The 16,767-nt window shown below is 50.0% G+C and overlaps 1 protein-coding gene and 1 long non-coding RNA gene across 3 annotated transcripts in view; one reads left to right on the top strand and one right to left on the bottom strand.

The window, feature by feature from the left end:
* The window catches only part of SULT2B1 (sulfotransferase family 2B member 1), a 34,519-nt gene that overhangs the window by 15,423 nt on the left and 2,329 nt on the right, over positions 1-16,767 (bottom strand). The window lies entirely within an intron of this gene.
* The window catches only part of LOC105098941 (uncharacterized), a 29,529-nt gene continuing 19,164 nt past the window's right edge, over positions 6,403-16,767 (top strand). The window contains exons 1-2 of one of the 2 annotated variants that reach the window (XR_010382389.1): positions 6,403-7,073; positions 11,608-11,717. This is a non-coding gene — a long non-coding RNA (uncharacterized LOC105098941). The remainder of the gene's footprint in view (positions 7,074-11,607; positions 11,718-16,767) is intronic. The other variant, XR_010382388.1, reaches the window with a different exon arrangement.

Raw genomic sequence — 16,767 nt, 5'->3', positions numbered from 1 at the left:
TGTCCTTTCAGCTGCCTCTGTGGTTCTCAGCCCCAGGCACTTTAGAATCCCCTGTGGGGACGTTAGAAATTCTCAAAGCCTGAAATCACTCAAAGCCGATAGCATTCAAATCTCACCACTGGCTCTCTGAGCCCAGAACAATCAGTTGCTCAATAAATGACTGGGCATCAACAGTCAGTAAATAACCAAGGCATGAAAGGGAGAGGACTGGGGTCTCCCAGCAGGTTAGGAGGCCACAGATAACAAAATGGAGATTGAGGGAAGGGGAGCGATTTGGCCAAGGCCACGCGGCAAGTACAGAGCAGAGGTGAGGTTTGAACCTCAGCCTGAGACAGCTCTGGCCCAGTCCCTCCTTCCCGATGTACCCCTCGCTCCAGCCAAAGCCCCCAAATGCACCCCTGGCCTTTGTGTCTGCAGTTCCTCCCACCGGGAATGTCGTTCCCCCTGCCGTTCTCTGCGCTTGAGCATGGAGGCTAGCCAGGGAGGCCCGCATTCTGGCTTGGCTGAATCTTCCTGTGTGTCCCCAAGCAGAAGCTGTGCATTTCTTTCCCTACCTTGTAAATTAAATCTGGCCCCGGGTGACATTTTTTCTCCCTGGGTTCTGAGCCCATTTTGTTCCCATGCCCCATCCAGGGTCTGGCATGCTGCTCTCTCGGCTGGAGCAGAGGAATGAAGATGGCAACTGAACTGGGGCAGAGACCAGCAGCAGGAGGAACAGGGGACACAGCTAGGGCCCACACAACAGGCAACGGGCCAAGGACGTACTTAGCCTCCTCGAAGGGGCCTGGCCTGGCCTGGCCTGGCCTGTCCTGCCCTGCTAGGGAGACCTCAGGACATGAGACTCTAAGAACCGCCCAACATGGTGACCCTCCTGCCTCCCACTGCCCCACAGTCCACCAGTCTCTTCCTCTCCGTCCTCATTGCCCCCGGCCAGCTCAGGTCTCCTCCTCGCCCCCTGGACCCTCAACCCAGCCTGCTCCCCAGTCTCTTGGCCTCCAGCCTCTCCTTCCTGTCCATCTCTGAAATGGCCTGGAATGCAAGGCCCTATGTAGGCTGGGGCCTGCCACTCCTCTGGCCTCCTCAGACTCCAAAGACCCTTCTGGCCCCAGCTTGGGAGGAGGGGCGGGGAAGCCACCCTTGTGGAAATGCTATGCCAAGGGCATGCATTATCACAGACTTCTCCTAGAACCCCATGAAGTGGGTCTTGAGAGCCTCACTTCATGCCAGAAGCAGTGGAGCCCCAGAGAGGTTAATATATTTTCTTAAGGTCTCACAGCAGTCTTCATAGGAGGTCTCAATAAATACCTGTCAATGTGCTCCACTCCTTCCTCCTCCACTAGGACACAGTGTGTCTGCCTCCTTCTGTGTTTTATCCCCTGTGCCTCGCATACAACAGCTGTGCAGGAAACAAACCCATCCTTGGTTCAGATTCCCTGGTATTGGGGGCTCAGTCACCACCTCCAGAGGCAGCCCAGGCCACACAGCGGGGAGGAAAGACGGGCTGAGGTTGGACAGACTTGGATTTGGCCCCGGCTCCTTTTCCAATTAACTGTGTGACCTTTGTGGAATTAAAGAAACCTCAGCTAAAATTGGAGTCAGAGGCCTGAAGGGGGAGCATTCATGCCCTGCCATGAACTCATTTGCTCCAAACCTGAGAGAGAAGCTTCCGTCTCAGGAAGGTGACTCTACTTACCATCCCGCGGAAGGAAGGAAACTCCCGCCCATGATGGCCCAACCAATCAGAAACTGAGCAGCCCAGCCAATCAGAGACTGTAGCAGCCCAACCAATGGAAAACCTCCAGACTTTGGAACCCTCCAATGAATTCGTTGGTTGTCACAGCCCCTCCCAATTCTCCCTTTTCCCCTGTAAAGCAACTTCTCCCTTGTTCTCTGGATTTGCCAATGGGAGACCACAGCTTGCATTTCCCGAGTTGCAATTCGTTTCGCTATTCTCAAATAAACTCACTTTTGCTGATAAAATAACTGACTATTACATTATTAAAGTTGACACCTTGAATACACGGCTTGACCTCTCTGTGCCTCAGTTTCTCATCTGGAGGAGTCTAGGAAAGAGGGCACTTGGTAGGGATTAACATTGCTTTCACCTGTCCCTTCTCACCAGGATTACTGCGCTCACTTCATTATTGGTCTCCCTGCTTCCACCCCTGCCCTCTACAGTCGTTCCCCGCATGGCAGCCAAAAGGATCTGGTCAGAACCTAAGTCGGCTCCTGTCCCTCCTCTGCTCAAAACTGTCCCTCGGTCTGTCTCACTCAAAGTAAAAGCAAAGTCTCACCATGACTGCAAGGCCCCGCCTGATCTACCCTGATCCTGCTCTGCCTTTATCTTCCCCCTCTCTCCCGTGCTCACTGGGCTCCAGCCAGACAGGTCTCCTAGCTGTTCCTCCAACACTTCAGGCTGAGTCCTGCCTCAGGGCCTTTACACTGGCTGTTTTGTCTTCCATTCAGGCCTGTGGCTGGCACCCTCACCTCCTGCAAGTCTCTGCTCCAACATCATTGCTTGTCAACGAGGCCTCCCCTGACACGCTGTTTACGGTTGAACCCACCTCATCCCTTCACCCTGCCTTGTTTTCCCATCACATTGCCCATGACCAGCTCTTACGGTTTACATATCATGTTGATTGTCTCTTGCCTTTCTCTGTGCTTGTATGTAAACTCCATGAGACCAGCGATTTTTTGGGGGGAGGGGGTGGGAATCTGTCTTGATTGCCAATGTATCAAACCACTGGCATACCCAGAGAAGACCCCCAGTCAATTTTTGTTGAAAAAATAAAAAATAACTCTCACAGTGCTCCCTGACCCGACACTCCTCACTACATCATGCGCTTTAATTCATTTATACCCTCAACAACCCCAGGAGGCCACCCACAATAGTATTGCTATCCCTGCATTACAAATGGGGAAATGGAGGCACAGAGAGGCAAAGTCACTTGGTGAATGTCACACAGCTGCAGAGGGCACAGCTGGGGTTTGAACCCAGGCAGAGTGGCCCCACAGTTTGCACCCCTAACCACTCAGTGCCATGGCGTAGCTCCTCCCCACTCCCCATAGGGTTCTCCTCAAATGTGCTCTTTCTGGGAGGGGACTGTGGGGGGCTGGGGGAGGGGGTGGTCAGGAAGACATAGGTTTGACCTCAGGCAATTCACATAACCTCGATAAGTCTCAGTGTCCACCTCCCTCCCCTTGGTCGCAGGAATATTTAACTCCTAGACATATGCTATTATTATTATTATCATTATATTATATTATATATTGTAGATTAATATACCTCAATGAAATATCTTAATATAAGCACAGATTTTAAAGTGGAGTTTCTCCCCCACTTGGGGGTTCACCCAAGAGAAATAAAACTTTTGTTCAAGTGGGAAGGGGCCTCTGTAGCACCTTGCTGGCCACGGAGGCTGCTGGGGTCAGGAAAAAAAAGGTGGGGGGAGGGTATAGCTCAGTGGTAGAGCACGTCCTTAGCATGCATGAGGTCTGGGGTTCATTCCCGAGTACCTCCATTAAAATAAATAAATAAATAAACCTAATTACCCCCCCCCCCAAAACAACAGAAAATTTAAGAACTTGGCAGAGGGAGGGTATAGCTCAAGCAGTAGAGTGCATGCTTAGTATGCACAAGGTCCTGGGTTCAATCCTCAGTACCTTCTCTAAAAATGAATAAACCTAATTACCTCCCCTCCCTCCACCCACTAAAATAAAATGATTAAAAAATTTAATAATAATTAAAATATTTAAAGAAAACCCTTATGTTCACACTAATGTCTGTACTAGCATGTTTATAGCTGCCCTACTCATAATCTCCAAAAACTGGGCACAACTCAAATATCCTTCAAAGGTTGAGTGGATAAACAGTGGTGCACAACCACCACACGGTACTTCTCAGCAATGGTAAGCAAGAAACCGTTGATACCACAGCCACATAGATGAGTCTCAGAGGCTTTGGGCTGAGTGAAGGAAGCCAGACTCAGGAGGTCACAAACTATATAATTCCATCCATATGACTGCGGTGGGCTGAATGATGGCCCTCAAAGAGGTCCACGTTCCAGTCCTTGGAACCTGCAAATAGGTTCCATTGCACTGTCAAAGGGATTTTGCAGCTAGGATTATGTTAAGGATTTGGAGCTGGGGAGAGAATCTGGTGGACCCTGAACATGATCACAAAGGTCCTTAGGGAGACAGAAGTGTTAGAATCGGAGAGGGAAGAGATACTCATATGTCAGAAAGGAGAGAGCTTGGAAGGTGCTACACAGCTGGCTTTGAAGATGGAGGAAGGGATGAAGGCAGCCAAGGGATGCAGGTGGCCTCCAGAAACTGGGAAAGGCCTGGGAGGAGACGGGAGGCCTGCAACCCTGCTGACACTTTGATTTTAGCCCAATGACCCTGATTTCAGACTTCTGACCTCCAGAAGTGTACGAGGACAAATCTGTATTGCTTTAAACCAGTTTGTGGTCATTTGCTGCAGCAGCAATAGGAAACTACATAATATTTCTGAAAAGACAAAACTATGTGAACAGGGAATAGATCAGTAGCTGGGGGAGTAGGGTAAGGAGGGGAGGGGAGAGGGCAGCTAGGGATGGGGGAGGGTGTGACTACAAAAGGATGGTGGTGCAGTCCTCCATCCTGATTGCAGTGATGGTTACACAAATCTATGCATATGTTAAAATTCATAAAGCTATACACTCCCCCACAACACAAATCAATTTGACTGATTCATTAAAAAAACTCAAATAGACACTTAACACCCATTAGCTATTTTTATAACAAGACATCCCGCTGGCCAGGGTCCCTTTAGGCTACCCAGGTTTATGCAGAGAAGTGACTCCTGCCTAAGTGACAGGCCTGCTTTGGATTTGCTGTGTGACCTGAGGTCACTCTCAAGCCCCCTCTGGTCTCACTTGAAGAATGAGCAGTGATTTGATGGGGCAGGGAGAAGATACCAGGGGCCTCTTTTCCAGGGACCTCCCAGTCTGATCTCCAAAGAGAACTCCCCATTCCTGGTAGCTTTAGGCCTTTTTGCCTGAAATGGGTCAAATTCATTCTTTCAGCCCACAAATACTTACCCAGCATCTACCTTGTGCCAGACACTGGGGGACACAAAAGTGAGTGCAGCTGACAAAAACCCCTATTGCAGGGGGAGGGTATAGCTCAGTGGTAGAGTGCATGCCTAGCATGCACAAGGTCAGGGTTCAACCCCCAGTACCTCCATTAAAAAAAATAAGTAAACCTAATTACCTCCTCCTCCCCCCCAAAACACTCAAAAACAAAACAATAACAATGCTTTATAAAATTAAAAAAAAAACCTCTATTGCGGTTTATGTTTGAAGGAACAATAAAATTAACACAAAATGTTCTAAATGTTGTGTATTGGATAGTGATAGGGGAAACAAGCAGGTGGGGGCTAGGGAGCATCTAGGGTTGGGAGGGTTTGCGATTTTAGGTCGATGGAGTCAGGGGAGGGCCCTCGGGGGAGGCGACCTTTGAACAGACTTGAAGGAGGTGAGGAAAGAGTCATGTGTGGGTACCAGAAAGAACAGTGTGTGCAAAGGAGGGAGGGAGGGCAGGCTGCTGGGATTCTGGGGTTTTGTGGGACTGGAACTGCCCCCCAACTCCTGTGTGTGGACCCTATCCGGCCAAGAATGTGATTGCATCTGGCTGCGGCTGCGGCTGCGGCTGCACCAGGAGTTTCTCTGCAGCCCCGCGGTCCTGCTGACTCACAGCGGGAGCCTGCGATCAACCCTCCTTTCTCTAGAGAACGCTGCCAAGACTCCACTAGTCTGAGCTGCATTCTATGCGCCTCCGTTCCCAGAACACCCTGTGCGGTGGTCAGCCGCCCCGCCTTTGCCTGGGCTGTCTCTCTTACAGGAGTGCTCTTTTTCACCTCTCGAAATTCCACTTGGAGCCCATCTGGGCAAGCATCTCACATTCTCTGGCCACCTCCACCTCAGTGGAATGACTCATGCCTTGGCCAGAATGCAGAAAAGGCTCTTTGACTGTCCTGCCTTCCCCTGCTGCGGCAGCAGGGAGAGTAATTAGAGTAACCTCTTTGGGAGCTCACTTGGCAACGTTTAAATTACACAGGCCTCCTCTGCTAAAGAAAACATTCCCTCCATGCGCATGGTTCCCCACCTCAGCACCCTGTTTGCTTCTTTTACAGCCCTTTTAATACTTAGTAACTATTTTCTTTGTCTATTAACTTCTTTAAATCAATCTTCCCCACTAGTAGTGGAGCTACAAGGGAGCAGAAATTCCCCTCCTCACAGGTCCCCCCTCCAAGAACCAGAGTCTGACAGGCAGGCAACACTCCATTATTTTTGTTAGATGCACAAATGAACATGACCCCCCAGAATTTTAAGGGATGGGGCCCCCCTAAGGAAGTGCCAGAAGAAATATGTTCCACTGTGAAGGAAAAGCCGGGCTGGGCCTACTTGTAAATCTAAGTGTAACAAGTGTCGGATTACTGATCTGAGTTCTGCTGGGCTAACTGGTAAATCTAAGTTAATAAGTGTCGGTTAGCTGATTCCCTGCTCATTTTCTTTTTTTGCTAGCCAGTTAGATTTTCAGAGAGACATATCTGGCCTTGGAATGTTAGTTTGCTGCCTCCCTGCCTCCTCTTTTGTGATCATGATGCTGCTAAAGCTGTTCCACGCCTATTGGCTGAAAACCCCAAGCTTGTACTTTACCCTATAAAACCTCATGCGCACGTCTTGGAGGTGCTCAGAGCTTCGGAGCAGAAGCCCCTCTGAGCCTGCTGGCGTAATACATCTGAGTACTCCAACCCTCCGAGTGGTGCTTGTTTCTTGCTGGCCTCTCATTTCCGTAACATTTCTGGAGGCCCCAGCGAGATTCAACCACGCCGGCCCCTTGAGCCACTGGACTGGTGGCTCCAGCCGACTAGGGGACCGGACTTCAGCAGGGAACGAGGTGGTGCCGCCTGACGATAATTCCGGGTTCTCCTTCGTGACGGTGACTCGGCCCCCTGTGTGGCTGGGCTACAACCAGAGCCAGACTCGGTGGAGGGAAGGACAGACTCACCAGGTGGCCGTCCGGACAAGGTAGGAACCCCCGGGAGGAATCAGGTCCTGTCCCAGTGGACAGAAGAGGAGGCTGATCCCCTCCTACAGGAAACAGGATATTGGGATTGGTGGGAGGACTGTTGTTAACCTCTGTGTGTGTGAGTGAATGTGCATCCTGTGAAGCATGCGATCAGGCTCGAGTTTGTAGCTCCACGGCATTCTGCTATGGAGTTCGAGTGAGTTCCAACCTGCAGTTCTGTGGTGACCTCATACGGCTCAGGGAGGTATCGGTCCCTCAGGGTCCCTATTGGAGTCAGCGGCTTATACTGACCCACCAAAGCTAAGAGGCACCTTCGTCCCCGTGAGGGGAGCGGCCAGGCGGACGCAGCAAAAACCCTCCCTTGTCTTGTCTGCAACACCGGCACAGGGTGGCTACACTGGGAGGGAAAGGGACATAAAACAGCATAGAAGTAAACGACCCCTGTGCCCTTGGGGACTAAAATGAGACTACTTTAAAAAAGTTTCAGATGCGACCTTGTCACCAGTCCCCCAGAATATCCTGTCATGATTAATAAACCACCCTCAATACTACCCCTCTGTCTAAAATACAGCCCGCAAGACCTGAGCCAGAGGGAGCCACCCCAGGACTGGCTAAAACCCTCTTTTGAGGTCCCCTTTTTGGTCCATTTATTCTGCCACCGGATGGCCATCCCGGCCTCATATTTTGTCAATTTAGGCTACAGAGAATGCTTTGTGCAGGGACCCCCTAGAGCTCATCCAGGCCCAGGAGAACCTCAGGGACAAGTGCCTATTGTGAAACCCTAACTCACTGGCAGCTCTTCCAGCCAAGCAGATAGATATTAGGCCCAGCCAGGCAACAGGGTTTTTTTTAAAAAAATTTTCACTGTTCTGAGTGGAAAAAACCAGAAATACTGGGGTCACAGTCCTTGGTGCCAGGAGCAGACCCACACCTATAGGCCGTAAAATCTGTCAACTAACAATAATGGGAGCCTCTAAATCAAAGCCGACAGTTCTGGACTGCACGATTAAAAATTTCCAAAAGGTGTTCTCAGGAAACTATAGAGTTTAATGACCCCTGGCAGGTTCCATACTTTGTGAAAATTTAAATGGTCGACCTTTGGAGTCGGGTGGCCCTCAGGAGAAACTCTGGACCTCGCAACAGTGCGAGCAGTCTATTGAATAATCACCGGAACCCCAGGCCACCCAGTTCAATTCCCTTATGTTGACTCCTGGCTAAATATTGCCCAGAATCTACCCTCATGGATTTGGTTCTGCTCAAATGGATCTGGACGATGCAAGATATTAGCAGCTCAGCTGGTCCAGGCAAAAACAAAAAAACAGAAACAAAAACAAAAACCAGATAGAGAAAAGCCTGTTTTCCAGGGAGACACAGAGGATGAGATGTGCCTGCCCCCTTTGTATGCCCCCGGGGCACCGACACCTCCGGTCCCACTGGAGACATGGCCACCCTCTGTGTCACCACCTCCCCAACCTGAGGACCCAGAGGCAGAGCCCAGCCCCCAGCCTGAGCCTGCAGGAAGGAGACTCTGCTCAGCACAAGCCGGGAGGCCAGCACCGCCGGCCCTCCAAATGCCGCTGTGGGGGACACAAGGGCCCCAGCAAGCTGGGGAGGACGGGACTGTTCAGCCCAGGCGCCCCGTACTCTGCTACCAACCCTTTAGCACTACAGCCCTTCTCAATTGGCGCCGTCATACTCCTTCCTACTCTGAAAAACCGCAGGCATTTCAATCACATCATGGTCTGAACAGAATTAAAAAAGAGCTTCCACAATAATAGCAGATGAAGAGCCACTGGTAAATCGGTCAGGATTTTTGGCCTGCCCTCCAAAAAAGAAAAAGAAAAAGGAGCAAAAAGTGTTGGAGCGGGCTGTGTTTAACATCAGGAGGATCGCCCCGGCACCGTCTCCACCTCGGCGGCCACTGCTGCCACCACCACCGCCGCCACAGCTGTCGGGGAGCGCCGGCCCCTGCCCAGTCCCGAAGTGATGCTGGGACAGTCATGGGGCTTTCTCACGGAGACATGCCAATATTTGGTCTCTGTCCAGCCCACGATGATTTCTACTTGGTGGTGTGTGACGACTGTAATCAGGCTGTCAAACTGCAGGCTCTGATTGACCTCGTAGAGTCTGTCTTTCATTCTCACCGGCCCACCTGGGAAGATGTTCGCCAGCTGCTTCTGACTCTTTTCAATATGGAGGAAAAGAGACACATTCTCACTGAAGCACGAAAATGGCTGCAGGGCCGAGCCCCCAGGGACACATTAAATGCTCAGGGGTGGGCTATGACACGGGCCCCTGACACCAGACTAGACTGGGACTTTCTCTCGGAGTCCTGACTCAAATTGTGGGGCCTGTGGCCTATTTGTCTAAAAGACTGGACCCTGTGGCATCAGGATGGCCACCCTGTCTACGGGCCCTCGCTGCCACAGCCCCCGGTCAACGAGGCAGACAAACTCACACTGGGACAGACTTTAAATGTAAAAGTGCCCCATTCTGTGGTGGCCCTGATAAACAGCCCAGGTTACAAATGGATAACTAACACAAGGATGACCTACTACCAGGGGCTTCTATGTGAAAATCCAAGAGTCCGTCTAGAGACTGTGCGAACCTTAAACCCAGCCACATATTTTCCTGAGGGGGAAGGGCAGCCTGACCATGACTGCGAAGAAATCATCGAAGAGGTGTACGCGAGCAGGCCTGATCTAACCGACAAGCCCCTGCAAAACCCAGACCTGGAACTTTTCACAGACGGCAGCAGTTACATGCAGGATGGACAACGGCGAGCAGGTTACGCTGTAACAACAACCCGAGAGGTAATAAAGGCGGAGTCCCTTCCCCCAGGATGGTCTGCTCAGCAAGCAGAGATTTGGGCACTGGTCCAGGCACTAAGGGAAGGAAAAGTAAAATGAGTCAATATATACACTCTTTCCAAATACGCATTTGCAACCTTGCATGTACGTGAAGCCATCTATAAGGAGAGAGGACTTTTGGCTGCCGGGGAGAAAAAGATCAAAAACAAAGAAGAAATTTTACAGTTACTGGAGGCAGTATGGGATCCAAAGAAGGTGGCTGTTATTCACTGTAAGGGACACCAAAAAGGAAATGGCCCTGTGAGCCAGGGAAACAGGCTGGCTAATCAAAAGGCAAGAGAGGCAGCCACCTAAAAACACTCAATAATTAAAATTATGGCAGCGCCAGAGCTACCCACTGCCCCAGAATATAGCCACGACGAAAACAATTGGGCACAGGCTGAACAAGGGAAGGAAGCAAAGGACGGATGGTGGATCATGACGGATGGATGGAAGGGTTTTCATCCCGGAATGACTAGCTTATCGCATAGTCCAACAACAGCACGAAGCCACACAACGGGAAAAATGGCTTTGGAGGCCCTCCAAATGTGATATTTCCCGATTTCTCGTCTCCCTACTCTGTGCACATCAGTCTCCCAGCGCTGCTTGCTCTGTGCTGAAAACAACCCAAAACAAGGGCCCACTGGGCCAACGAAAATACAACGATGCAGATTGGCTCCCTTCAAAGATTTAAAAGTGTACTTTACTAAACTGGGACACAGTAAGGGATATAAGTACCTGCTGGTTTTCGTCTGCACCTTCACAGGGTGGGTAAAATCCTAAGACACTAAAAACACAGCATACCAGCCTCAAAGCTCAGGGAAGCTGTTAAAGCTGCAGTAATCATCCCTTGGATCCACCACTCCAGGGTTAAGTGAGCGACTTCACCTCGGACAGAGGGTCCCTAAAGAATTGAGAGCATCCCAGGAGACCCGCTCAAGATCAAGATCAAGAGGGACCAGAAGAAGATTGAGGAGCCCTGCTCTAGCCACACCCGGAAGCTGGCTAGTCAACGCACGGCCGAAGCTTGAGGAAAGTGCAGTGAAACTGTTAAATGTATTCCTCATGTGCTCCCTCGCCTCTTCCCTTGTTTGCTATACCAGCCTGCGTATTGGCAGTGGGGCTGGCCAGCACCGCCCCTCCTGACTGGGACATAGGCCATAGGATCCTGATAGCTATTTTATACTTTGTTATAACTAGTGCCATCACCGCAGCGTCATGTCTAAGATAATCATAAGGCTGATGTTACTGATGCTAATGCCCTCACTCCCCTTGCTAGTGGGGCTCGAAATGGCAGCAGGGGTGGGCACAGGACTCGCTGGCATAGTCTCATCCTCTTATTACTATTATCAGCTTACAGGTGAGTTCAGCCAGGATCTCCAATAAATAACAGAAACCCTGGGAGCGCTGCAAAATCAGATTGACTCTCTGGCCGAGGTGGTCTCACAAAACAGGAGGGGTCTGGACCTACTCATAGCCAGAGAGGGGGGACTGGGCCTCTTCCTTAACGAAGAGTGCTGTTTTTATGCCAATCAATCAGGAAATGTCAGAGGGATGGTTCAAGGGTTACAAGACCGAGTGAAAAAGAGGAAACATATTTTAGACAAGAGCCCATGGACAGGCCCGTGGGGCTGGACCTCCTGGCTGGCACCGTTCATAAGTCCCTTGCTCCTGATTTTTACAGCTCTGCTGTTTGGGCCCTGTGTCCTGAACTTCCTGACCTGCTTTGCCAGTGAGCGGATAGAGGCTATGAAACTCCAGATGTTAGCCTCCAATTATGAGCCCCTGCAACAGGTAAATGATGATGCTCACTCCAGCAAGGGTTGTGAACGCACCAAGAGAGGGGAATCTGAAGGAAAAGCCGGACTGGGCCTACTTGTAAATCTAAGTGTAACAAGTGTCGGATTACTGATCTGAGTTCTGCTGGGCTAACTGGTAAATCTAAGTTAATAAGTGTCGGTTTGCTGATTCCCTGCTCATGTTTTTTGCTAGCCAGCTGGATTTTCAGAGAGACATATCTGGCCTTGGAATGTTAGTTTGCTGCCTCCTGCCTCCTCTTTTGTGATCATGATGCTGCTAAAGCTGTTCTACGCCTATTGGCCAAATACCCCAAGCTTGTAATTAACCCTATAAAACCTCATGCACACGTCTTGGAGGTGCTCAGAGCTTCAGAGCAGAAGCCCCTCTGAGCCCGCTGGCGTAATAAATCTGAGTACTCCAAACCTCCGAGTGGGGCTTGTTTCTTGGCTGGCCTGTCATTTCCGTAGCACCAGGACTGCTGATTCCAACAGTGTTTATAAGACCAGAACGACAGGGAACCAGATAAACAAATCAGGACTGGATGAATAAATCACAGCCAGCAAACATTGGAATCCAGCCATTCTAAAGGAGGCATTTATGTTTTGATAGGGATTTGGGTTACACGTATTTTTCTCAAAACTGGTGCGCTGCAGTTTTTCAGTGTTCTGTACATAAACGTCATCTTTAAAAGAAAAACATAAGCAATTATTGAAGTCCATTTAATGATATGCAGCCTGGAATGTTTAAGGTGGTATGTTCTGATGTCTGCAATTTACTATTTTGAAATGCATCACAAATATGGACGGATTGCTGGATGAAGAGAAAGATAAACAGATATATGATAGGACAAATGTAATAAAAGTTTTTGAAGGAGAAGGTATAGTTCAGTGGTGAAGTGAGTGCTTAGCATGCACAAGGTTCTGGGTTCAATCCCCAGTACCTCCATTAAAAAATTTTCTTAAATTTTTTTTAAAGTTTAGGTGTACTTGGTATAGAGGAGTGTTCACTGGGATAATTCCTCCAATATTTGTATATGCTTTGAAATTTTCATAGCTGTTACAAAGAGTGAAAAGGCAAGAGGCAGAGACAGATATAAAGTAGCATCTTAATTATGTTGAAAAAATAAGTAAAAGCAAGCTATACACATAAACAGAAATTCTCTGGCAGGCAAGCATTGAAAGTGTTGACTCCAGGGATGGGTCTGGGGTGGTTATGGAAACTAGAATTTTCCGCTTTTCTGTACGCCTTGAATTTGGAATAATGAACACAGCGGCAGTGACTGCCACGTGTCCGCCCTCTGCTTAGCATAATATTCTTGACATGTATCCTTGTTTGTGTGTACATCAGAGTCGGTCCTTTTTATGGCTGAATAGAATTCGACTGTATATATAAATCACAGTGTGTTGACCCGTGCAGGCCCAGCTGTTATGCATAAAACCACTGTGACCACCCTTGTCTTCTTGTGGAACCTAAGTTCTCATCTCTCTTGGGCAAATAAGTAGCATCGGAATTGCTGGCTCATAGGGTGGGGGTCATATTGCTTGGATTATAGTAACTTTGTAGATTTTAAGGTCTGATAGGGTATATTCTCCTTCCCTGTTCTTTTTTCTTCCCTTGGCAATTCCTGCACATTTAAAATCTATACACACTTTTAAACGATTAAAAAAAAACAATTGAGATATATCACTGACATTACTTTTATGATAATGATAATAATAGAGAAAAATCTAGCTAAAGAAATTAATCACTCTCTTGAAATTCTCAGGGTTCTTGGTCCTGCATCCCTGGCTCTGTCTCTCAGCAGATTCTTTGTGGGCCTGTTGGCCTGCACTGCCCGCCCCTCCCCTGGGTCCCCAGGCCAGCACAGCCAGTGTTGTTCTGCTCCCACCATCAAGTTCAACTTGTTCCCTGCGTTCTCCATGCTCCACCACTCAGTTGAATCTCTGCATGTGCTGTGCCTTTGGCCTGAAGGCTCTTCTCGACTTTTCTCTCTTTCCTTACTCTCTACCTCTTTCTCTCTCCCTTCCAGCAGAACTTTCCATGATGATGGAAATGGACTTTTTTTTTTTAAATGAAGATACTGGGGATTGAGCCAAGGACCTTGTGCATGCTTAGCATACGCTCTACCACTGAGCTCTACCCTCCAGCCCGCCCCCCTACTATTCTGCACTGCTGCTGTGGCCACTGGCCACATGAACCCTTGAAATGATGACACTGCAAACAGGGTGCTAAACATTTACTGGTTATTTAATTATTACTGATTTCAACTGAAACACTGACACTCCATTCAATTCCTGGAAAATTTTGGTCTGGAGGTTGGACTCAGTGATTCCATTTGGGGTGACAAGTGCCGGGTGAAGGTTATGGCCCCAGAGGGGCAGCCTCTTCTGTAGTTCGAGGCCCCTGTCTGAGCCCTTTGTCTAGCATGCGGGTAAAGAGCGAGGTCTCTGGAGCAAATCCCAGAGGTGCGAGCCCCCCCGCCCCGGGCCTGTTTTCCCATCTGTAAAGTGGAAATCCTAGCATCCTTGCCCTCACAGGGCTGTTGTGAAGCTTTGCGCACAAGCCTGGCGCGTGGCCAATGCCCAGGAAAGTCGTAATTATTATCCTGCTTCACCCCATCCCCACCCTTCCTGGTCCCTGGGTTCCTGGCTCAGGAGTGGTCACAGGAATTAGAGAAGGAGGACAGAAAACCAAGCAATCCCTGACTCAGCAGAGAGTAGCGGGTCTGGCCTGTCCGTCCCGGGGCATCACCCACCACGCCCATTTCACAGATGCGCAGCTCCGCCCATTTCACAAGTGCGCAGCTCCCACAGAGACTGTTGTTGTCTGTTGTCTGTTCGGCGGGTCCCAGCTGGTGAGCGATATGGGCGGGGTTTGAACTCAGGGTTGTCTTCCTGCAGGCTGCTATTCTTGCCTGCAGTGGCCTTGTCCTCGGGGCCCAGGTCCTGGCCGGGACCCCACTCCCCGGTGAGTAGCTGGCCACACCTCTCCTAGGACTTTGATTCAAGCCTCCCAGCGTGACTAGGGTCTCCCTTCCCGCCTTGGCCTTCGCTACCAGCGATGGTGCGCTGGGTCCCACTCCCTCTCCTAGAGCCTAACTTCCGCAAACAGGGTTGCTCAGTTTTTTCCAACTGGGTCCTGAAGGATCCCCCTTCCCGATCCTTGTGCTGGACCCCCAGGAACACGTCCCCCCCTTCCACTCCCCAGCCTCTAGAGAGCAAGCGGGAACCAAAACACATCCCACCCTTCACTCTCCACGCCTGGGTCCCTTTGCTCAGGGGGAGGTGGGAGCTGTGAGCACTTCTTTTTAATTCTTAACAAGGCACTTTATTAGTGGAGGTCCAGAACCCCCCTGCCCCGACTTCTCTCTGCCTGCCCAGAATTCCACCCAGGCGACAAGATCCAATATCTAATTATTTGTTTATTGCCTTTTTATTATCAGACCGCCTCCCCTTGGCAGAAGCAGCTCCATAACCCACAGGGCTTATGCTTCAAGTAGCTGGCTGGCCTTCTCCCCAAGGAAGGAGGGGCTGGGGTTGTAAAACCAGGGTTGGCAGCCTTAACCATAAGGAGGGTGAGATCAGAAAGGACCTTTTTGGGGGTTCTCTGAGATCAGAGGGAGGGGAGGGGCAGCAACCGTGAGTCCAAATGCCAGCTGGGCTTCTGGCCTTGACCTTCTCCAGAAGGGCCTGGACAAAGTACAGCCCAGTACACAAGGTATCCAGGTAATACAGCAGAACACTGAGGACCTGCTAAGCCTCCTATTTGGGCAGGGGCTACCTCCTTGATCCTGCTGCTCCCTCATTTTGCTTCTCCCCAATTTCATTTCGCATCTGCCCATCCCATCCAGGGCGTGACAGAGTCAGGCTGTCCCAGTTCACATCCTGACTACACCTCACTTAACAGCTGTGTGACCTTGGGCAAGTCACTGAACCTCTCTGGGCCTCAATTGCTTTTGTTACAAATGGGATGATCATAAGTAATCATTCACCTGAGTTAATCTCAAACAGTTGTTGTGAGGATAAAATGAGATAATACGTGGGAGATATTCAGCAAATGAGCATTAAAAAAATTCTATAGGGATTAACGCCTCTTGGGTTTGTCTCTGTTGGCTCTGCCGCCTGTAAACTGTGCATAAATGCCTGGGTCCTTCTTACCCCCTGTTTCTAACTTTTTCCTCTTTAAATTTTGGTTTTGCCCTTCAGATCCCTTTTTAGTCCATGGGATACATACACATCTACATGGAACACACAGAGAATTTCTAAACCATAATTCATAACATACCCCATGAACTCAAACATTCTGAGCACTCTGTCTTGCGGGTCTCTCTGGCCTCCTCCATGTCCCGCTGGCCTCCCACCACCCCACACCCCAACCACTGTCCCAAGTTAAATCCTTGTCAGCCACTTGTGTTTTTTTTAAAGACAGTTTGATCACATATGCCTGTAACAATACATTGCTTATCTTTTCTTTGTGGGGGTGGAGGTGAGGGTTAAAAGAATCAGGCAGCAGAGGGCGTCCTGGGAATCGCTTCTTGCCCTTGACATTGAGTCACTCATTCACTTCCCTCAGCTGGTGTCCGTTGTCTCCTCCCCTGCCTGTCCTCCACCCCCGACTCACCCTGCAAGCGCCAACTCAAAGCCTGCCTAATCTCCCCTCCATTCATTCCTTGACATCATCCTCAGAGACTTTGCAGGGCCCCCAGCCGAGGACCACAGAGGTGGTCCCAACTATGTCTCGGTCTGTGAACTGGTCAGCCTTTTGGTGCCATGGTACGGGCTTGAAGCTAGAAGTGTGATCTGGGACCTACCTGTGGTGGCCAAGAGTCTTAAGGAGGAGGAGTTTCCCTGATGAGAGAGAGGGAGGTCATCCCAGGCAAAGGAGACGTCAGGTGCAAAGGCCCGGAGATGTGAGATCTGGACCGAAGGAGATGTGGAAGCAGCCAAGTGGGACCCAGGCAGTGAGGAAGGTGGGGATGGAGAGAGTTGGGCAGAGGCAGTCCCACAGAGGGAGTAGGGCTGGCAGCAGAACCCCAGCTCCACTC

This window comes from Camelus dromedarius, chromosome 9 (assembly GCF_036321535.1).
Source record: "Camelus dromedarius isolate mCamDro1 chromosome 9, mCamDro1.pat, whole genome shotgun sequence".
NCBI lineage: Eukaryota > Metazoa > Chordata > Mammalia > Artiodactyla > Camelidae > Camelus > Camelus dromedarius.
The sequence above is the reverse complement of the archived record's forward strand: the minus strand, read 5'-3'. Positions and strand labels throughout refer to the sequence as shown.